This window comes from Haematobia irritans, chromosome 3 (assembly GCF_050003625.1).
Source record: "Haematobia irritans isolate KBUSLIRL chromosome 3, ASM5000362v1, whole genome shotgun sequence".
NCBI lineage: Eukaryota > Metazoa > Arthropoda > Insecta > Diptera > Muscidae > Haematobia > Haematobia irritans.
In genome coordinates, this window is record NC_134399.1 from 72,014,984 (window position 1) to 72,039,000 (window position 24,017).

The 24,017-nt window shown below is 34.9% G+C and overlaps 1 protein-coding gene across 1 annotated transcript in view; it reads right to left on the reverse strand.

Moving 5' to 3' along the window:
• SK (small conductance calcium-activated potassium channel) overlaps nucleotides 1–21,980 on the reverse strand; it is a 966,885-nt gene extending 944,905 nt beyond the window's left edge. The window contains exon 1 of the mRNA XM_075300451.1: nucleotides 19,774–21,980. The gene's annotated coding sequence lies outside the window, so the exon portion shown is untranslated. The remainder of the gene's footprint in view (nucleotides 1–19,773) is intronic.
• Between the last annotated feature and the right edge of the window lie 2,037 nt (nucleotides 21,981–24,017).

Consider the following 24,017-nt stretch of genomic DNA (forward strand, 5'->3'; position numbering starts at 1 on the left):
ATATGTTTGGGAGTATATGTTACAGAAGCGATTTTTTGTGAGCGTGTAGCTGTGGACAATATGTCCATTGCGGGGTCCATTAATTTTTTTATTTTTGGAATAAATTCTCCTAATTATAAATTCTCATTTTTAGTGTGAGACCCATCGTTTAGTATACCAATCGTCTCGACATTCTAAGTCGATTTAGCAATGTCTCTCTGTCTGCTCATGTATTTTTATGTGAAAAGTTTAAGTCTGATCACCCTCGAATTTAGTGTCTTATTTGGCCTCAAAGACAATCGCTGTAGATTTTGACAAACATCGGTTTATATTTATATATAGCTGATCACAGATCTTCTCGTCGTCTCGTAAATCTTGCAAAATGTCAGCCAAATCTGTTCATTTTTTGATATAGCCCGATATGCACTTATATGGCCCCAGAGGCCACAGTTTTATATCGATAAGCTTATAATTGTGAGCATTTGATATTGCCGTCAAGTTTGTCAATTTTTGGAAAATTTTAAGGAATCATATGACAAATTTAAAAAAAATAGTTTTAAAATTCATTTGATGATTAAAATGATGAATTCTTAATAATTAAATGTAAAACCAAGTCTTGGTTCATGTCACTGTTTGAATTGTTAGAGAATATTTATTTCAAAATTATTTCAATACTAATAGTATTGTAATGAGTTTGTCACAAACTTAGAAAATACACAAGCCCTAATTCATTCTATGGGAATTAATATCATTTATTTAGAAGGTTTCATCACTCCACTCAAATACACGAATTAATTTGCTACTATCTGGGGAATTTTTCTAAAATTACTTTTGAGCGTTTGAGGCTTTGACCTTCACTGGTTTTGCTATCTTAGTGTTGGCTAATTAATGATGGTCACATTTATGGTCTTGTAAACCCTACCCAAACCATGTTGGTTGTCGTCAGGGGTAACGTTAGTAAAAATAAAACAAAAAACAAAAAAAAAACTCCCCTAGTTTCTAGGCTGATTATGAATATTTAGCATTAGTTCAGATATGATTTTGGGCCGGCTCTTTGCAATTACCACAACCGCACAACACTCATTTATCATTTAACCTTGATTTAGCACTTCATTAAAGTACAAAACAGAAATTATGCGATACGGTGCCGTGACATTGGTAAACGTTTGACTACGATTAACCAAGCAAAGGAAGAGGGACATTTTGTATTTTGGTTGGCGAAGGGGGTATGTTGCCGTACTAGGTTTAGCTAGCACCATATTATTATTTTTTTATACCCTCCACCATAGGATGGGGGATATATTAACTTTGTCATTCCGTTTGTAGCACATCGAAATATTGCTCTACGACCCCTTAAAGTATATATATTCTGGGTCTTGGTGAAATTCAGAGTCGATCTAAGCATGTCCGTCCGTTCGTCCGTCTGTTGAAATCACGCTAACTTCCCAACGAAACAAGCTAACGACTTGAAACTTGGCACAAGTAGTTGCTATTGATGTAGGTCGAATGGTATTGCAAATGGGCCATATCGGTTTACTTTTACGTATAGCCCCCATATAAATCGATCCCCAGATTTGGCTTGCGGATCGTCTAAGAGAAGCATATTTCATCCGATCTGGCTGAAATTTGGTAGATAGTGTTGGTATATAGTCTCTAACAACCATACAAAAATTGGTCCACATCGGTTTATAATTATATATAGCCCCCATATAAACCGATCCCCAGATTTGGCTTGCGGAGCGTCTAAGAGAAGCATATTTCATCCGATCTGGCTGAAATTTGGTAGATGGTGTTAGTATATGGTCTCTAACAATTATGCCGGAATTGGTCCATATCGGTCCATAATTTTATATATCCCTTATATAAACCGATCCTCAGATTTGACTTCCGGAACCTCTTGGAGCAAAATTCATTCGATCCGGTTGAAACTTAGTACGTGGTGTTAGTATATGGTCTCTAACAACCATGCAAAAATTGGTCCATATCGGTTCATAATTATATATATCTCCCATATAAACCGATCCCCAGATTTGACCTCCAGAGCCTCTTGAAGGAGCAAAATTCATCCGATCCGGTTGAAATTTGGTACATTTCGCTAGTGTATGGCCGATAACAACCATGCCAAAATTGATCCGTATCTATCTATATTATATAGCCCCCAAACAAACCGATCCCAAATTACAGAAAAATCACGATTGCCACTCCAGCCAAAAATAATCTACCAAAATTTTATGGCCATATACAAATTTGTCAAGATTTGATATTTCTATAGAAAATTTTGTCAAATTTTTATTTCTATAGAATATTTTGTCAGAATTTTATTTCTGTAGAAAAATTTGTCAAAATGTTATTTTTATAGAAAATTTATGAAGCATTTCATAGTTGGAGAGGAATATTTTGAAAAATCTTCCAAAACATCAAGAATTCTACCAATCTACCAAACAGTAAAAAATCTGCCATTTTCGGTAGACTCATAATTGTATATAGCCCCCATATAGAGCGACTCCCATATTTCAATTCTGGCTCTATAATTACCGCACAAAAGTTCATATCGGTTCGTAATTATTTCTTGCCTATATATACCGGTCAATAACTGAATATATACATATTTAATCGACCTTTCTTTTGTCTATTATATATCCCGCATGGGCGAACTTACAATTTAGAAGATGATATCAAGAAGTTTTAAGATGCCTTGCCATCGGCCGCAACCCAAGTAATTTAATTGTGGATGGCCGTCTTTAGTAGAAGTTTCTACGCAATCCATAGTGGAGGGTACATAAGATTCGGCCTGGCCGAACTTACGGCCGTATATACTTGTTTTATTATAATTTGAATATTTCACGGTCATAACTGTTTAACGGCATTAGGCTTACCACAAAAATATGAAAAAAACAAACAAACATGGATAAATTGGTCTAAAAACGCAACGGGGAAAAATAAATAAATACTTGTTGTTCATTTGGAGCATATCGTGCTGCCAAAATGATTTGGTAAATTCCTTTACAGAGAGTTTGTCAGCAACATCCTTGCTATACGCTACTAAAAACCGTAACATTTGCCATTAACGCTAAAATGTGCCACAAAATATTTTGATAAGATTTCCACGTTTCTATTGGTGGGAGAACACAGTTTTGTGTTTGAGTCAGTTTGAATTTTTGGCCTTGGGGACATTGGAATTTGTCAAGAATTCTTAGTAGAGAATCAAGTAGCTATAGGATAGGAAAGATTAAGGCAAAGGTATTAGCATTGGAATAGATTTGATTTGCGGTTTGCGATTTGTGATGCAGAAATTTGGATGTACTAGCACTTTAATTAAATTCGATGGATTTAAAATAAAAATGTATTATGCACTGCTTTTTATTTAAAACCAAAGACTTATTTGAGAAATCTTTAATTAGTTAAAGAGCGTGTGCTGCCCATTTAGATATGGAGTAACGACTTGTTTGTTTTCACTTTACCAACTTATTACTTTGAAATATTTAATTTTGTTTCTTGTTTATAACATAGCAACATTTGCATGAATTGAAATATATGTCAATCGTCAATAAATTTTTCCAACAAAATTATTATTATTCTAAAATCAATCCTCAATATTTGTAATTTACATATAAAAGATTCTCAAATTAATATTTTTATCATGGAGAATAAGAAGATAATTATCTAAATTGGTGACCCCGAATGAAAACGAATTATACAATTTAAAATTCATCTCGCTGAAATGAATATAGAGAGAAATATAGTTGATAGAACTACGAAGGAATGTAAGCAACGGCTCCATCAGATGCTACTCGAAGAATATACAACAAGAATAGAAACCGTGACGTGAAATATTCGTGAGTAGTGAGAGATACCATCGATTGCTGAACACTTTCATTGATTTTTTATGTCACATAATTTAATTTAGCATACGGTATTTATACCCTAAACCACATAGTGGTCAGGGTATACTAAGTTTGATCGGTCAAAAAATGTGCCTACCAGAAATATTGATTTTAGACCCCATAAAATTTATACCGTTCGACTCAGAATCACCTCCTGAGTCTATCTAGCGCTTGGTGTCCGTCCGTCCGTCCGTCCGTCCGTCTGTCCATGTATTTGTTGTTCACAGGATTCCGGTCGAAATTATCAACCGATTTGGATGAAATTTGGTACGGGGTGTTTTTTGGGCACAAGGACGAATGCTATTGAATTTGGAAGAAATCAGATCAAATTTAGATATAGCCCCCATATATATGTATCGCCCGATTTCGACAAATAGAGTCACGTTGCGCTTTTTTACAAACCGATCGTCATCAAATTTTGCACATAGTAAACTTTTTCATCACCCTTTAAGTCTGCAAAATTTCATCGAAATTGGTTCAGATTTAGATATAGCTCCCATATATATGTATCGCCCGATTTTGCCAAATTTGGCCGTAAAACCCTTATTTATCAACCGATCGTACTCAAAGTTGGCAAAATGTAATCCTCTATAGCACTAACTGTATGTGCAAAATTTCATCGAAATCGGTTCAGATTTAGATATAGCTCCCATATATATGTATCGCCCGATTTTGAAAAATTTGCCCCTAATAACCTTATTTTTGACCATAGGGGCCTCATTTATTAACTGATCGTACTCAAATTTTACACAAAGTTACCTTCTGTGGTATCAATCATACCTGCAAAATATTATACAAATTTGTTCGGATTTAGATATAGGTCCTATATATATGCATCGCTCGATTTTGTCATATTTGGCCATAATACTCTTATTTATTAAGCTATGTTATTCAAATTTCAAATTTTGATGTACTAGCTGATCGTATTTAGACTTACATGTAGCTCTTACATAAGTCTATTGCCCTATTTGCAGAAATTTGGATTTATTAACCACAACTAATAGACCGATTTCCTCTTTTTATACCCTCCACCATAGGATGGGGGGTATATTAACTTTGTCATTCCGTTTGTAACACATCGAAATATTGCTCTAAGACCCCATAAAGTATATATTCTGGGTCGTGGTGAAATTCTGAGTCGATCTGAGCATGTCCGTCCATCCGTCCGTCCGTCCGTCTGTTGAAATCAATCTAACTTTCGAACGAAATAAGCTATCGACTTGAAACTTGGCATAAGTATTTGTTATTGATGTAGGTCTGATGGTATTGCAAATGGGCCATATCGGTCCACTTTTACGTATAGCCCCATATAAACGGACCCCCAAATTTGGCTTGCGACGCCTCTAAGAGAAGCAAATTTCATCCGATCAGGCTGAAATTTGGTACATGTTGTTAGTCTATGGTCTCTAACAACCATGCAAAAATTGGTCACCATCGGTCCATAATTATATATAGCCCCCATATAAACCGATCCCCCGATTTGGCTTGCGAGGCCTCTAAGAGAAGCAAAAATTGGTCCATATCGGTCCATAATTATATAGCCCCCATATAAACCGATCCCCCGATTTAGCTTGCGAGGCCGCTAAGAGAAGCAAATTTCATCCGATCCGGCTGAAATTTGGTACATGGTGTTAGTATATGATCTCTAACAACCATGCAAAAATTGGTCCATATCGGTCCATAATTATATAGCCTCCATATAAACCGATCCCCCGATTTAGCTTGCGAGGCCGCTAAGAGAAGCAAATTTCATCCGATCCGGCTGAAATTTGGTACATGGTGTTAGTATATAGTCTCTAACAACCATGCAAAAATTGGTCCACATCGGTCCATAATTATATATAGCCCCCATATAAACCGAAGACCAAAATTCATCTGATTCAGTTGAAATTTGGTACGTGGTGTTAATACATGGCCTCAAACTCCCATGCAAAAATTGGTCGGTAACGGTCCATAATTATATATAGGTCCCATATAAACCGATCCCCAGATTTGACACCCAGAGCCCCTTGGAAGAGCAAAATTATTCCCATTCGGTTGAAATTTGGTACGTGATGTTAGTATATGGTATCCAACAACCATGCAGGAATTGGTTCCTATCAGCCCATAATCATATGTAGCCCCATATAAACCGATCCCGAGATTTGGTTTTCGAGCCTCTTGGAGGAGCAAATTTCATCAGAGTGAGTTGCAATTTGGTACATTGTGCTAGTATATGGTCGTTAACAACCATGCGTAACTAGGTCCATACCGGTCTATAGTTATATATATCCCTCACATAAATCGATTTCCAATCACACAAAAATTGGTCCATATCAAGTTCATAATTGTATATAGCCCCCATCTAAGCGACCCCAATTCTGGCTCTCTACGTACCGTGCAAAAAGTCCATATCTATTCGTAATTATTTGTAGACTTAACTATACATAAGTTTTTTGTCTAATGTAAAGGGTGGTACAGTCAAAATTTGGTCAAGGGAAAACGCGTGTAAATCGGTGAAATCGTTTATTTAAAAAATCAAATTAAATTTCTGTTTCAAGTTCAATTAGTATAAAATTCAGGAAAAATATTCAGTTAGGCTTTCGCTTTTCCAAATCCGAATTGCCGGGCCTCACGCTTGACACCTGTCATCAGATTTTGTACAGCCACCTTGTCCATCTTCTTCGCCGCAGAAAGCCAATTTGCCTTGAACTGCTGCTCGTCCTTAGCAGTTTTTTGGTCTTCTTTAGGTTCCGCTTGACAATAGCCCAGTATTTCTCAATTGGGCGGAGCTCTGGCGTGTTGGGAGGGTTCTTGTCCTTGGGAACCACCTGCACGTTGTTGGCGGCGTACCACTCCATGGCCTTTTTACCGTAATGGCAAAATGCCAAATCCGGCCAAAACAGTACGGAACAACCGTGTTTCTTCAGGAAAGGCAGCAGACGTTTATTCAAATACTCTTTCACGTAAATTTCTTGGTTGACAGTCCCGGAAGCTATGAAAATGCTGCTTTTCAAGCCACAGGTAGATGGCTTGCCAAACCAGATATTTTTTTGCGAACTTTGACAGTTTTATGTGCTTGAAAATATCTTCTACCTTTCCCCTTCCTTTTGCCGTATAAAACTCCTGTCCCGGAAGCTGCTTGTAGTTGGCTTTGACGTAGGTTTCGTCGTCCATTACCACGCAGTCAAACTTCGTCAGCATCGTCGTGTACAGCCTCGCGATTTGGCCGTCGTATTTTGTTTATCATCGCGATTTGGAGTCACTACCTTCTTGTAAGTCGATAGTCCGGCTCGTTTTTTGGCTCGATGCACCGTTGTAAACGATACACCCAGCTTATTTGCGGCATCTCGGAGAGAGAGGTTGGGGTTTCGCTTGAAACTACCGGCAACTCTCTTTGTCGTCTCAGCGGCATCCGGTTTTCGATTTCCCCCCATTCCAGACTTCCTGGCTGTCGACAAACGTTCCCCAAACACTTTAATTACATTTGTAATGGTTGATTTGGCAACTTTTAGCGATTTTGCCAGCTTTGCGTGCGAGTAGCTCGGATTTTCGCGATGCGCGAGCAAAATTTTGATACGCTGCTCTTCTTGCTTGGACGGCATTTGGACAACTGAAGAGTGAATTCCAAAATCAAAATAAGAGCAACATTCTACATACACACACCTTCAAAATGAGGGGTGTTCAGGTTTTTTAAATGCAAAATTGAAAGAAATACGTCAAGTTTATATTGACCAAATTTTGACCGTATCACCCTTTATACCACGTATGGACTAACGCACAATTTAGAAAACGATATTAAGAAGTTTTAAGATACAACAACCCAAGTAATTCGATTGTGCATGACAGTCTTTCGTAGAAGTTTCTACGCAATCCATGGTGGAGGGTATATAAGATTCGGCCTGGCCGAACTTACGGCCGTATATACTTGTTTAATAATGGACTCAATATTAGTGGCATACTAACTCTTTTAGTGCAATATAAACTATAGCTCCTAATATTAGACATTTCTGCTCAGATTGTGACAAGGCACCCATAATCATGTACCCCCCTTTATGTTCTCCAAAACCTAGACCAATGATACCCCACAAATGCTTTTGTTTACTAATTCAGTAGGGGTGGTTTAGGGTATGATATAGTCTGCCCCGCCCGATTTTCTACTTTACTCACTTGTTTTTACTTTAGAGTTAATATCTTATTTTTGTCACTGCCAACATTTTTCTGGAACTAATTTTGGCGATTGTTTCTTTATTATCTTTATTCTAAATACTTCGCGAAGTCAGTGCAGTAAACTCGGAAAAAATCCAGCAAATTAGTGCTGTTGCGGTGAAGTTACCTCCTTTTTTGGGTCAAATTTCCCCAGGGCTAGGTAAGGTTAGGTGGCAGCCCCATGTAACAGTCTCACTTAGACTTTCAGTCCATTGTGATACCACATTGGTGAACTTTTCTCTTATCACTGAGTGCTGCCCGATTCTATGTTAAGCTCAATGACAAGGGACCTCCTTTTTATAGCCGAGTCCGAACGGCGTTCCACATTGCAGTGAAACCACTTAGAGAAAAATGTCACCAGCATTGCTGAGATAGTATAATCAACCGCTTAGAAACTTTTGGTGTTCGGTCGAAGCAGGAATCGAACCAACGACATTGTGTATGCAAGGCGGGCATGCTAACCATTGCACCACGGTGGCTCCCCAGGGTTGGTTTAGGCGTTCAAATATCACCACGACACCAAATACGACCACGTTCTTTCAGTTTTTCCCGAGGACACAATCGCCGAAATATTTGATATTATTGAAGAGAATAATAGACTTGCAGCAACTTATGTTTCACTTCGGGCTCAGGTTTCAACCAGACCTCAGCCGACACCTTATACATACTAATCAGCTTTAATTAGCAGCAATACCAGAGATGTCGTAAATGTAGAAAAGGTAGCAAACGTCGCAAACTCAAATACTTCAGTCCCGTCAGCTGGGCAGCGAATTCGATGATATCCAAGATGATGATATATTCTAAGAAGTTTCAATTCTCAAGAATGTTCATAAAATTATTAATGGATTAAAAAATAGTAGACTAGATAATTTCAATGGGAGACTTTAGGCCTTCTCGATGGTGCAGTAAACGCGACGATCTGTACACGGTCACAATTAAATTTCCAAAAATTTTTGCAGAAAAAATCACTATTTAAGTCTTGAATTTTGACAAGTATATACGGCCGTAAGTTCGGCCAGGCCGAAGCTTATGTACCCTCCACCATGGATTGCGTAGAAACTTCTACTGAAGCCGATGGCAAGGTATCTTAAAACTTCCTAACACCGTAATATATACCACATAGTACATACGTGGTATATATTAAACTAAAAAAGGCCAATTAAATACGTATATAATTAAGTTTAAAGTTTCTATAGAAAAAATTGACAGACTAAAATTTTGACAACATTTTCTATAGAAGTAAAATTTTGACAAAATTTTCTATAGAAATAAAATTTGGAAAAAATTTTCTATAGAAATAAAATGTTGACAAAATTTCCTATAGAAATAAAATTTTGACAAAATTTTCTATAGAAATAACATTTTGACAATGTTTTCTATAAAAAATCAAATTTTGGTAGATTATTTTTGGCTCGAGTGGCAACCATGATTATGAACCGATATGGACCAATTTTTGTGTGATTGGGGATCGGCTATATATAACTATAGAACGATATGGACCAATTTTGGCATGGTTATTAGCGGCCTTATACTAACACCACGTTGCAAAGTTCAACCGGATCGGATGAATTTTGCTCCTCCAAGAGGCTCCGGAGATCAAATCTGGGGAACGGTTTATATGGGGGCTATATATAATTATGGACCGATATGGACCAGTTCTTGCGTGTTTGTTCCAGACCACATTCTAACACCATGTTCCAAATTTCGACCGGATCTGATGAATTTTGCTCCTCCAAGAGGCTCCGGAGGACAAATCTGGGGATCGATTTATATGGGGGCTATATATAATTATGGATCGATATGAACCAATTCTTGCATGGTTGTTAGAGACCATATACTAACACCACGTACCAAATTTCAACCGGATTGGATGAATTTTGCCCCTCTAGGAGGCTCCGGAGGCCAAATCTGGGGATCGGCTTATATGGGGGCTATATATAATTATGGGTCGATGTGGACCAATTTTTGCATGGTTTGTTAGAGACCATATACCAACACCATGTACCAAATTTCAGCCGGATCGAGTGAAATTTGATTCTGTTAGAGGCTCCGCAAGCCAAATCGGGGGATCGGTTTATATGGGAGCTATATATAATTATGGACTGATGTGGACCAATTTTTGCATGGTTCTTAGAGACCATATACCAACACCATGTACCAAATTTCAGCCTGATCGGATGAAACTTGCTTCTTTTAGAGCAATCGCAAGCCAAATTTGGGGGTCCGTTTATATGGGGGCTATACGTAAAAGTTTACCGATATGGACCAGTTTCTGCAAGGTTGTTAGAGACCATATACTAACACCATGTACCAAATTTCAGCCTGATCGGATGAAACTTGCTTCTTTTATAGCAATCGCAAGCCAAATTTGGGGGTCCGTTTATATGGGGGCTATACGTAAAAGTGGACCGATTTGGACCAATTTTTGCATGGTTGTTAGAGACCATATACTAACACCATGTACCAAATTTCAGCCGGATCGGATGAAATTTGCTTCTCTTAGAGCAATCGCAAGCCAAATTTGTGGGTCCGTTTATATGGGGGCTATACGTAAATGTGGACCGATATGGCCCATTTGCAATACCATCCGACCTACATCAATAACAACTACTTGTGCCAAGTTTCAAGTCGATAGCTTGTTTCGTTCGGAAGTTAGCGTGATTTCAACAGACGGACGGACGGACATGCTCAGATCGACTCAGAATTTCACCACGACCCAGAATATATATACTTTATGGGGTCTTAGAGCAATATTTCGATGTGTTACAAACGGAATGACAAAGTTAATATACCCCCATCCTATGGTGGAGGGTATAAAAATATTCTTTATGACTTATTCGAGTCATTTTCCATACTAATTAAAAATTGTCAAAACTCTAGCTAGTCATTCGCTGATACAACAAAAACTTGAATTCGATTTAACAATGTGTATCTTTACATAAAATAACATTCTGTGGAACTTAAGTCAACTTGTTTTACTATAAAGCTAAAATTGATTCAAAAATAGGGGATATCATTCAAGACTTTATTTAAAGACGGTTTTTACCTGAAGCGCTACATAATTTCTACTTGATCTACCGAGTCTTAGTTTTGAAATTTAAGTTGTGGTTTTTGAAGGAATTTCATACGAAGCGAAGACAAAGCAGATAAAAGTAGTATCAAGTAAGCAAAACCTCAAGTTGAAGAGAGAATTGGGTCTGAAATGTCTTCTTGAAATTGCCGCTTCTTTGGATCGGGATAAATATTAAAATCATTAGCATAAACACAAAATCTTTGGAATAGAGCAGACTTGTTTTCAGTGTACTGAAATCGAACTCATGATACTCATAATTTTCATTGTCGAAGCTTAACTTTTTAGATTTGGAAGATTTTTTCTAACAGAATCCGACTTTAATATAAACATCAGCAATTGTTCAAAATTCATAACATCATAGCTCTCACCATACTTTTCAAATGCTAAACCCCTAAAATAGTCCAAAAGGATTTTCTAATAAACATAAATATCCGGCCTTCCGGTAATGTACACATAACTTAAATTCCAGTGGTTTCCCTTTAATACCGGATACCGGAAACCAACATTTTCCCCGCTGAAGGTGTTTAATTAATAAAGAGCCTAAGCCAAGGACAGCTAAAAATTTTATTTTTGCCAAATGTACTTCAACACGATGGGGAAGGGGGAAGTACTTGGGACTCGTTAATCTCGTGCATATTTTTAGCATTCGTCTTCATTCTAAAAAAAAAAATATGGGCAAAAAAGTGAAAGCAACTGAAATAATTTTCCCATCAAAGTGGGCCATGCTAAAATGATGCAAAGAATGGCTGACATTCCCCAGTGTGGAGATGATGAGAAATCCCTGACAACAAAAAGAAAACAAGTGCGTCGAAAATTTATTTTTAAACAAAGTTCGGATACAGTCATATGTACTACATGAACAAATAATGTATAAAGTACATATGCAGTAGGGATTCCCATGCTGTAAATGTTTATACGCCATTGACTACACTTTGTTACACTACAAGACAGTTTTTTGTATTGTGTAATTGTACGCTATTGCAAGAGATAAAATTAAAACTATCGTGAGGATGTCGTTTACTGAATTTTCTATGTTTGCGATAATCTTGATAAATCTCACCCAGAGAAGGAATATGATCACTCCAAACATTTTTCAAGAGCAAAATGTTAGTTTTGGACGGTGAACATGGAACATGTTTGTCGCAACCATGATATTTTCTCGGAAATTATGTATCTGATTTCGGCAACCATTTGTATGTTCGCTGAAAAAAACAACATTGAGCGCAGTGTCATTTTTGGTAGAGCATTGAATTTGTTAAAACAACACAAATTTATAAGCTCAACAAAACATAAACATACTACAAAAGAACTTACCATTCGTACACTGTTAGAAAAATATGTTTTTCATAAGTGCCAACATGTAATGTTCCTAAACTAACACTAAATGTTTGGGACACATATGTTAAAATATATTATGTTTGGGCATGAATATTGCATAAAAATAATTTGTGTGAATGTAAATATATATAAATTTACAAATTTCGAGTAAACATATATATGTTTACAATTTCTGTGAAACGGTTGTATGTTGTTTCGGAAACTGCTTTATGATAAGGCCAAAAATTTGATATGCTTAAGTCTAAATATTATTTAATTTGAATATTAGATGAGTATTCGGAGTAAAGAGCATAGAGATTTGAAAAAAAAAACAGCATGTGTTTTCGCCTTGAGAGGAGAATTTTATGTATGTGTAGACAAGTGTTTTGTTCATCATTTTGGCATTATGGATACAAATTTTTTAACGGCCTTAAAGGTAAAAATGAAATTAAGTACAAAACACGATAAGTTTTAAAGGCATTTAAAATGGTGTTAAATGTTAGTAAAAAACGGTTCACGCCTAAATAAATTTATGTGTACATTATAAAATTATTTATGTATGTTTATACTCTTCTTTTGTTAGAGTTTTTGATTTTCTTCCAAAATTTCAAACTTTTTTTACCAAAAACAGTTTTTTGTTATAAAATTGTTATTTTTCCAAAAAAAAATAATAATATTTTATTCAAAAGCCATTTCGTTTATATCAAGCACTGTTTCTGACTGTATAAAAATTTAATATAGTATAAATGTCTAAATTACAAAAAAAAAAATTGGTTCGGTCGGAGCAGGAATTGAACCCACGACCCTTTGCATGCAAGGCAGACATGCTAACCACTGCTCCACGTGGCCAACAAATGTATGTTTCTTTTAAATAATGTTATGTTTGCATGGGCTCGTGGGCGCTGCAAACTATACTATATAAATGAAACTTATAACGATAATTGTCTACTGGTGACTATAACTGCTACGTAGCCCAGTGGATAGTGTGTTGGTCGGTTCGATTCTCCGTCCAGGCGAAAGGTAAATTTTAAAAAATTTATAAAATTGAATAATTTCTTCAACATTATTTGTATTAATGAAAAAGGTACCAAGAACTAAAAATTTCGTGGAAGTGAAAATTATGTTAGGGAATGAGCACAATCATATAGACCGATATCGTTATTACCATTGATTGGTAAATTGTTCGAAAAATGTATAAGTAAACGGCTAAACTCATTTATAGAGCGAATGGACATAATACCATGTCATCAATTTCGATTCCGCAAAGGACATTCCACAATAGAACAAATACATCGAATTACAAGCGACATTGAAGAAGCTTTTGAAAGACACGAGGTATTTTTGGCTGTGTTCTTAGACATATCTAAAGCATTTGACGGTGTAGTGCATTCATCGTTGAAACATAAACTTAAGTCAATTCTTCCAGAAAGTTATTGCAAATTACTAGAGTCATATCTAGACGATCGGTACTATCGTATGAAATAGGGAAATGAATATTCTGAAATCTATCCAATACACTCTTGAGTTCCACAGGATAGTAAACTGGGTCCTCTCCTGTACCTGTTATATACCTATGATCTACCTCATTGTGAAGACTGTACCATTGGTACATTTGCTGACAACACAGTCATACTTGCAAAAGATAATACAAATCAAATATCTACTGAAAAATTACAAAATGCTCTGACGGTAATTAACACATGGACAGAAAAATGGGGACTAGATTTGAATAGCTCCAAATCAGTGCACATGAATTTTTCAAACAGAAGAATAAATCACAATCCTATATATATTAGCAAGTTCCTGAAGCAACCACTGCAAAATATCTTGGGATGACACTAGAAAGACCACGTGGCAAACAAAAAGAAAACTTTGGAAATAAAATATCGAGAGTTAAATTGGTTGAGAGTTAAATTGCACTACAAATCAACTTTATCTGTACAAAATAAACTTATGATATATAATCAAGTCTTAAAACCTATATGGACGTATGGTATCCAATTATGGGGATGCGCAAGTGACAGCACCATCGAAAGTATACAAGTACTCCAAAACAAAATACTAAGAGGAATAGTAAATGCTCCCTGGTTTATACGAAACAGTGACCTCCATAGAGACCTGAAGATTGATACAGTAAAGGAAGAAATTCAGCAAATAGCAGTAAAGTATGAATCGAAGCTGCAAAATCATACAAACCCAGAGATTCCAAAATTGCTTGAGGCAGATGTTACAAGAAGACTTAACCGCAACAAACCTTTTGTTTTGAGGAGGCGCTTTACACAGCAAAATGTGTTGTAACACAAAGCTGCTTAATATATATTATTATGTAAAAAAAAACTACTAGTTAGTGTGCATATATTGGTCGAAGTGTTATTGTATATATTATCAACATTGTATATATTGTATATATTATCAACATTGTAATGCTTAAAAAAAGTAATAGTACCAAATATTAAAAAAAAAGTATATACGCACCCTCAAAAAATATCGCTTCTTTAACATATGTTCCAAACATATTTTGCAGGAAGCACATATATTATTGCATACTGCCGAAACATTAATATGTTTGTTTTATGTGAACATATTATATGTTTGGAAGCATTTTGAGCCAAAAATATTATATGCTTGGAAGAATTTTTCCCAAACACGATTGTGCTCATTCCCTAACATACTCGTAATTTTCACTTCCACGAAATTTTTTAGTTATTGGCACCTTTCTCTGTAATACAAATAATGTTGAAGAAATTATTCACTTTTATAAATTTTTTAAATTTTACCTTTCGCCTGCACGGAGAATCGAACCGAGGACCATACAGTTTGTAAGCCAACACACTATCCACTGGGCTACGTAGCTGTTATAGTCACCAGTAGATAATTATCGTTTTAAGTTACATTTATATAGCATAGTTTGCAGCGCCCACGAGCCCATGCAAACATAACAATATTTAACAGAAACATACATTTGTTTGCCACGTGGAGCAGTGGTTAGCATGTCTGCCTTGCATGCAAAGGGTCGTGGGTTCAATCCCTGCTCCGACCGAACATTTTTTTTTGTTTTTTTTTTTTAATTTACACATTTATATTTATACTATATTAATTTTTTTAAATGAAACATCGAAATGTGCGTTATTAAAGATTTATAGTCAGTAACAGTGCTTGATATAAACGAAATTGAAAGATTTTTGGATAAAATATTATTTTTTATTGCAAAAATAACAATCTTGTAATAAAAAACTGTTTTTGTACAAAACTTTAAAATTTGGAAGGAATTCAAAAACTAACAAAAGAAGAACGTGGAGTCGAGTATAAACATACATACATAATTTTATAATATAAACATAAATTTATTTAGGAGTGAACAATTTTTTACTAGCATTTAACACCATCGCTCTAAAATTCCATTTATTTTTCTTTAATAATTCATTTTAAAGAAAATAAACTTTTTAAATTGTTTTAGCTGCAAAACTCGAACTTAATGCCCGCTTTTATATTTGATGGTGTCCGTCAACTCCTCGTGGACTACTTTTTAATAAAGAGAAACTAAACTTTGTTTTTTTAAATTTTACTGTGTAATTTTTCACTATTTCCTCCTTATTTCATTTTACCGTCCCAACTCTAAAAAGAGTATAGTGCCCTTTCGTTATTTTTATGAAGACCCCTGATTTCTTTTAACTAACCAAGAAAAAAATAATGCCAATATGATAAACAAAACACATGTCCACACATACATAAAATGCTGCTCTCAAGGCGAAAACATAAGCTGTTTGTTTTTCAAATGTCTATTCTCTTGGTTCAGAATGTATATTCTCTTTATTCAAATTAAATAATATTTAGACTTAAACATATCAAATTTTTGGCCTTATCATAAAACAGTTTTCCGAAACAACATACAAGCGGTTTCACAGAAATTGTTCTCTTTTGACTCTTTTGCTGTGTTATATTGATATCTTTCGTCAACTCTCCCGGTTTCCATCTCTATTTCTCTCTATACTCTCTCTGTCGCTTTGAATAAAATATCACAACATATGTATGTTTAGTTGAAATTTGTAAATTTATATATGTTTGTATTCACACATATGATTTTTATGAAACATTCATGCCCCAAACATAATATATTCTAACATATTAACATAGATGTCCCAAACATTTAGTGTTAGGTTAGGAAAATTACATGTTCGCACTTAAATATATTGTGGTTTAAAATCGTGCCCGAAACACATTTTGTTTATATCGGAACATATGAAAAACATATTTTTCTAACAGTGCGGCCGTAAGTTCGGCCAGGCCGAAGCTTATGTACCCTCCACCATGGATTGCGTAGAAACTTCTACTGAAGACTATCATCCACAATCGAATTACTTGGGTTGCGGTAACACTTGCTGATGGCAAGGTATCTTAAAACTTCCCAACACCGTAATACATACCACATAGTCCATACGTGGTATATATTAAACTAAAAAGGCCGATTAAATACGCATATAATTAAACTTAAAGTTCCCATAGAAATAAAATTTTAACAAAATAAAATTTTGACAACATTTTCTATAGAAGTAAAATTTGGAAAAAAAATTTCTATAGAAATAAAATTTGGAAAACATTTTCTATACAAATAAAATTTGGAAAAAATTTTCTATAAAAATAAAATTTTGTTAGATTATTTTTGGCTCGAGTTTTGAATATTATGAACCGATATGGACCAATTTTTGTGTGATTGGGGATCGGCTATATATAGCTATATACCGATACGGACCAATTTTGGCATGGGTATTAGCGGCCTTATACTAACACCACGTTGCAAATTTCAACCGGATCTGATGAATTTTGTTCTTCCAAGAGGATCCGGAGATCAAATCTGGGGAACGGTTTATATGGGGGCTATATATAATTATGGACCGATATGAACCAATTCGTGCGTGTTTCTTAGAGACCACATTCTAACACCATGTTACAAATTTCAACCGGATCGGATGAATTTTGCTCCTCCAAGAGGCTCCGGAGGACAAATCTGGGGATCGATGTATATGGGGGCTCTATATAATTATAGACCGATATGGACCAATTCTTGCATGGTTGTTAGAAACCACATACTAACACCACGTACCAAATTTCAACCGGATCGGATGAATTTTGCTCCTCTAAGAGGCTCCGGAGGCCAAATCTTGGCATCGGTTTATATGGGGGCTATATATAATTAAGGGCCGATGTGAACCAGTTTTTGCATGGTCATTAGAGAACATATACCAAGACCATATACCAAATTTCAGCCGGATCCGTTGAAATTTGCTTCTCTTAGAGGCTCCGCAAGCCAAATCGGGGGATCGGTTTATATGGGGGCTACATATAATTATGGACCAATGTTTGCATGGTTGTTAGAGACCATATACTAACACCATGTACCAAGTTTCAGTCTGATCGGATGAAATTTGGTTCTCTTAGAGGCTCCGCAAGCCAAATCGGGGGATCGGTTTATATGGGGGCTATATGTAAAAGTGGACCGATGTTGACCAATTTTTGCATGGTTGTTAGAGACCACATACTAACACCATGTGCCAAATTTCAGCCGGATCGGATGAAATTTGCTTCTCTTAGAGCAACCGCAAGCCAAATTTGGGGGTCCGTTTATATGGGGGCTATACGTAAAAGTGGACCGATATGGCCCATTTGCAATACCATCTGACCTACATCAATAACAACTACTTGTGCCAAGTTTCAAGTCGATAGCTTGTTTCGTTCGGAAGTTAGCGTGATTTCAACAGACGGACGGACGGACATGCTCATGAATTTCACCACGACCCAGAATATATATACTTTATGGGGTCTTAGAGCTATATTTCGATGTGTTACAAACGGAATGACAAAGTTAATATACCCCCATCCTATGGTGGAGGGTATAAAAAAAAAACTAGCTAATGAACAGAACAATTGCCAAATTTCCCACTAATCGATAAACTCTTTTATATTAATATTCATTAACATTGTTATTCTTAATTATATTGAATCATTATTAATCATATTTTATATGTTTGTTAACATTTTTTTCTGATTGTTTGGGTAAAGAAAATTTGTTTTAGATTGGGGGGCTCAACGAAATCAAAACAGTTTTTCGGGGCGCAAAGCAAATGGGGTTGGGAAGCTCTGCTGTAGATGCTTATTTCGAAAAACGGATCACTTAACTAAATTCTTTCTACCTTTCAGACATGGAAACTATGTACAAGAATAGTTTTTTCTAGCTTTCGAACAAATGCTATATTTTAAAAGAATTTTGAATTGTATTATCCTAGTAGACATTTTTACTATTTAAATTTTTAATCAACAATTCCCTCGACTTTTTTGAAACCATTACCATTAAACCATTAACATCGTAACAATTTCGCAATTCCCTTACGTATTACCATTTAGTTAAATTTTTGGAATTTATTACAATCGAAAATACTTCATATGAAAGAAATTGCGAAGTAAAATATTTTGTAAATGTTGCAAAAAAAATCGATCGAGTTTTTTGAAAATTGGAGAAAGATTTGTTTCGGTTGAGTATTTGTTCGCAAACAGGTATAGGAGTTCAATGTAAATTCTTTTCCCCGGGAATATTTCAAAATTGAGCATATTGTTCACTTCACGACGGTTTATTTTAAACTGAATTGGGTAACAATGTTCATAATTCATTGAATGAATTCAATCAAATATGCGTTGTACAGCAGGATATAAGCACATCTCATATAAGAAAAAATTTGAATATATGAATGTCATTAAAAACACCATACCCTCTTTTTTCTTCTGAATAATAATCGACTATAAGAATAAACGCATATAAGAAACAAAAATTGTGTATTTTACTGAGTTTCTTATATCCGTTATCCACTGTTTGGTACCAGTGTTAATTTTAATAAAATGAAATAAAACCTCAAAAAACTTCGTTGGAATTTATTTTCATAAATGAATTATTGTGTTTCTTCGTAATGAAATAAAATTCTACACTTTATATTATGAAACAACACCCCAAAAAGAAAAACAATGTCCCAAATATCGTTGTTTTTGTATTTTCCGTTTTAGGTGCTTATTTTGTTCATATTTTTCATGTCGTTTCACAATTTACTTCAAATTGATAGGTGTACAGCTTTTTTTGCAGACTGTATATTAATGAATGATTTCTGTTATAATTCCACAAGAATATACTATTAAGAATATATTTATAATTTTTGGGATATTCACAATATATCAAAACCCCCAAAAACCAATTCACAATTAGTTATCCGCAAAATAGTCTGGCCGTGAACGACCTATAGTTTTAGGGAATTCACAAGATACACGAAATTCAATTTTAAATATACTTACATATGTTTTGTGTATATATGCCGATGTATTTTATGCGTATATACTGCACATGGATGGAATTTAAAATATTTTTGTGGTTCTTGTTGTAAAACGAGACAACGGGATAAGGACGAGAAAAGAGATGATGATGATGGTTAAAGTTGCTACCGTTTAGCGGACGATGTAAAAGTTGTTGAAGTATTCCAAGAAAATCTTTGGGGGATTTTTTTTTTGTTTTGCTGTAAAGGTTTATTGCGAATTTTATTTGTGTTGTGTTGTTTTTTTTTTTTTTTTTTTCAAGTGGAAAATAACTTTCTACCCAAAATTCACTTTGTAAATGTATACTTTTAAAATTACGTTACGTTTGTTTGTTAAGATATTTGATGTTTTATCATAAAACTTCACTTACAATTTAAATACATACATTTTGTTATATATTGCACTGTACAATATTGACTTAACAGGGTTTCGTTTTATTAATTGAATTTTTGCTCCCTTGGGTTTGAATATATAAATTTCATTTTTTGGGTTAATGATATTTATAACTTGTGTATTATTACTCTGGGATCTCTGAGTGTTGATATTACGTAGTTGTTGTAGATGCTCATATATGGTTTTATTGTTGTATTTTCTTCTTAATAATTCCCGTTGTTTTCTTTCTTGGAAGAAAATATTAATTACTCTCTTTCTCTCATTAATTCCACTATAAGCATATCACTTACACCATATTCATGTACACTAATAGACACACACATCCATATAAACATTTGCCATAAACATAAACAAAGTATGTATAATGACTTCAATGGTGTTTTTATTACACTAATCGTTTCACAAATATGTTACACTTAAATAGCTCCAGATTCGATTTACCACGCGTGAACTTGCCTTCTAGATATGAGGAATATAGAATACAATACAATGCTAGGTTTCTTCAACAAATTTAAATGATCCTAATTTTTTTCTATTGTGGTGAGACTTCAAAGCAAACGTTTGCAATAATTTTGGGAATCCTTACAACTTAATAGTTGGAGCGGGGAGGTGTCTTGTATTGGCTAGAAGTGTCAGAGGGTATTCTCTATGTTTGAATAGTTCTTTTGTGATGACTTTTATTTGGATGTTTGATTTTAGTTGTTGTTGTTTTTTTTTTTTTTTTTTTGCTCTATGTTTTCTTTGGAATATTGTGTCGTGTGTTGTTTCTTTTGTGCGGTTTTCGTTGTTATTGTTATAGCTGGTCCTTTTTATTTTTATTATTATGGTTATGGTGACATTTACCGGATTTGTTCATTCACCCAACCATTTGAAAAGTGTGTGAAAGTTGTGGCTGTGGCATACGTTTGGACATTTTCCTAGACCGGAAAGCGTATTGGTTTATCTTTGGTAGGAGGCTATGCAAAATATACGCGAATACCATACGGAACAGATGTGTGACATGCAGAACTCATATAAGCAAACACTTGTGTGTGTTTTTTTTAATATTTGACCTTAGTTAGGATTAGAAAACCGCAAACGATTATTTTTAGTTTCTCTTTTTTCGTTCACTTCACTGCATTTAGGTTTCCTTTGAAGTTTTTTTTTAATAACCAAAATTTTTTTGTTAGATTTATTTACGATTCACACATATTCATTTTTTTCGAAAAAAAATACCGTTATAGTTTTACATTTATTTCAAATTTCCTAGTTTCTTTGCGTTTCTCTCCGTGTATTTAACAGTATATGCACCCAGAAAATAAAACGAAACTAAATTCAAACTAGGAAAAAAAAGCACTAAAGTGCTGGTTTTGCTACTCCCGCCGCCACTAACAGTATTGTTGTTTTTACTCTTTCTTGTTGTTTTTGTTAATTTCCTTCATACACAAAAGTTCACTCACACTTTGCCTCACATACAATCAAACAAACATAAGCATTGACAAACACGAAGCCACTATCGCAAGAACACACGTACATACAGTTGAATTTACAGGTTCGACATATGGTTGGCAATAGACGACAAAGGAACAAAACGAACAACACAAATGTTTTGATTTCAACTAGAGCGGCAAAATGTTGTTTGTATTTTTGTCTCGAATGCGTTTTTTTTTTGTTTTGTTTAGCCTTTGTGTGGATAGTGTTTTATTTTCTCACCCGCGCTCGCTACTCTATTAGTGTATGACTATATTTATGTTCTAAAAACTGTTATATTTTAGTCTTTATTTTGAAAATCCTATGCGCTCACTTTCGATTTGTTGATGTTTCCGTTAATGTTGTTTGTGCGATACTGAATTTTGTTGCTCTGCCCGAATGTTCTATGTCTTCCTTTGGCAGTGCTTGGCTTCCACTTGTCGTCAGTCGACGTCGTCGTCATCAACGCCGCCGTCATTACACACGAAACTCTTGGCATGTGTAAACAAGGAGATTGTGTGTATGTATGCACAATGCTTCATATTTCCACTACACACTGTACCGTGGCACTCACGCCTTACTTTCACATAGTGTAAATCATGATGATGATGATGATGATGATTGCGTGCTCCTTTCCCCAAAAAATATCCACTCACACACAGTTGGAGAGAAGACGAAGCTGAATTGTATGAAAACAAAACACTCAGTTTGTCGTTCGGTTTGCCCATTATTGTCTTCGGTGTTCATTAAATTGTTTGACTGGCTAGTGGATGGGTGTCTGGCTGTGTGTGTGTGGACAGGGGGTTGTTGGTTAGCACCCAAAAGAGAGTGAAAGGGTGTGAGAGAACAGGTTGTTTAATTTAATGTGGATGTTATTGTGGGATTAGAAATACAGGAGATATAAAACGTACAATGTATGCACTTTCTTGTTTATAACGAATGTTATATGAGCCCCCATTGTATCCCATTCTGGATGTAGAGGAAATTTATTACAGTGGTGGACGAATATGATCGCAATACGTTCACTAAATTTGCATACGAAAACTTCTATAGTGTTTGTTATTGATTGATACTTGATTTGGTTAAATGGCGCACTGAACGTTTGTATACGGTATACGGTGAGTCTTTCTATTCGTTGCCTACCTGATTAATGAATTTCAACGTTCCTTTTACGTTATCCCCGACAACTGCTGCCACTTCGAAAAGCGATAAAAATATAATGGAGAATTCGATTGGGGAAAAATGTGCAACATTCTCGAAATTGATTGCCAAATGTGAAGGACATTATCATAGCTTTTAGGATCCTGTATGCCTCACAACATTATGAATTAACAATAACATTGGAATGACACTTTAATTTGAGGGAAAATACAATGAGGAAAAAAGTAGTGTAACACCAGGGCACACTGAAAAAACTGTGAACCCACCAGGAAGAAAACTTTCGGTTAATTTTAGAAAATTTTGAATATTTATAGAAAATTTTAACTAAACAGTATTACAAACGTTTGCATCGCGCCGAGGTCATAAAAATAAGTAAATAATTTTCGACAAATTCATGAAAATTTATTAGACATAACTAAGTTTTTTCACTTGTTAAAGAAAATTTTGTAGTTTGAAGGAAAAACTTGGATTTCAAAATTGCAAGAATGTCTTTAGTGACATACGAAGTTCATGATGGATAAATTTTTGGTAAAATTTACAAATTTAAAGAAATTCTGAACTATTTTGTGGAAGGCACGAATTTAGTTAATCTTTATGCTTCATTTGAGTATATTTTTTTCCTCGGTTTTAGTTAATTTAACTAACGTACACAAAAAATTATTAGAGTAAAGGAAACTTTCTCCAAACATAATAATTCCATGAACTAAAATAAAGTTAAATTGGCTTTAGTGAAATAGAGAGTTCACTTTTTTTTTGAGTGCAATATATTTTTTGCGAAACGAAAACGCCCTAAGATAGGCATACAGCCGATAGAAAGTGCTCACGAAATAGACATTTCAAAAGACAAAGTCCATATTATTCGGCGAAATTTTGACCAAGAAGAAGTATTTACATATTTGGCATAACCTTTGGAGGTTTTAAATATACATAGATTTTAAATTTAAGTCAAATTGGATAAAAATTGCGACTTAAATGTACTTAACAAATCGAATCATAGATTGGGCTAATATGTATTATAACCAACTTTAGCTTACTATAATTTCTAAACCGCTCGTTTGACAGCTGACAGATTTATTCCAGTGAGAGTCCATTTTATTGTTTAGAAGCTTACAAAAGCATTTTGTTCTATTACATTCTGAAATAATGTTATTCGTAAAGGAATTCAAGCGTGATAGTGTGATTGCCTTATATTTCACTGGAAAACAACAAGTGGCTATCAGAGA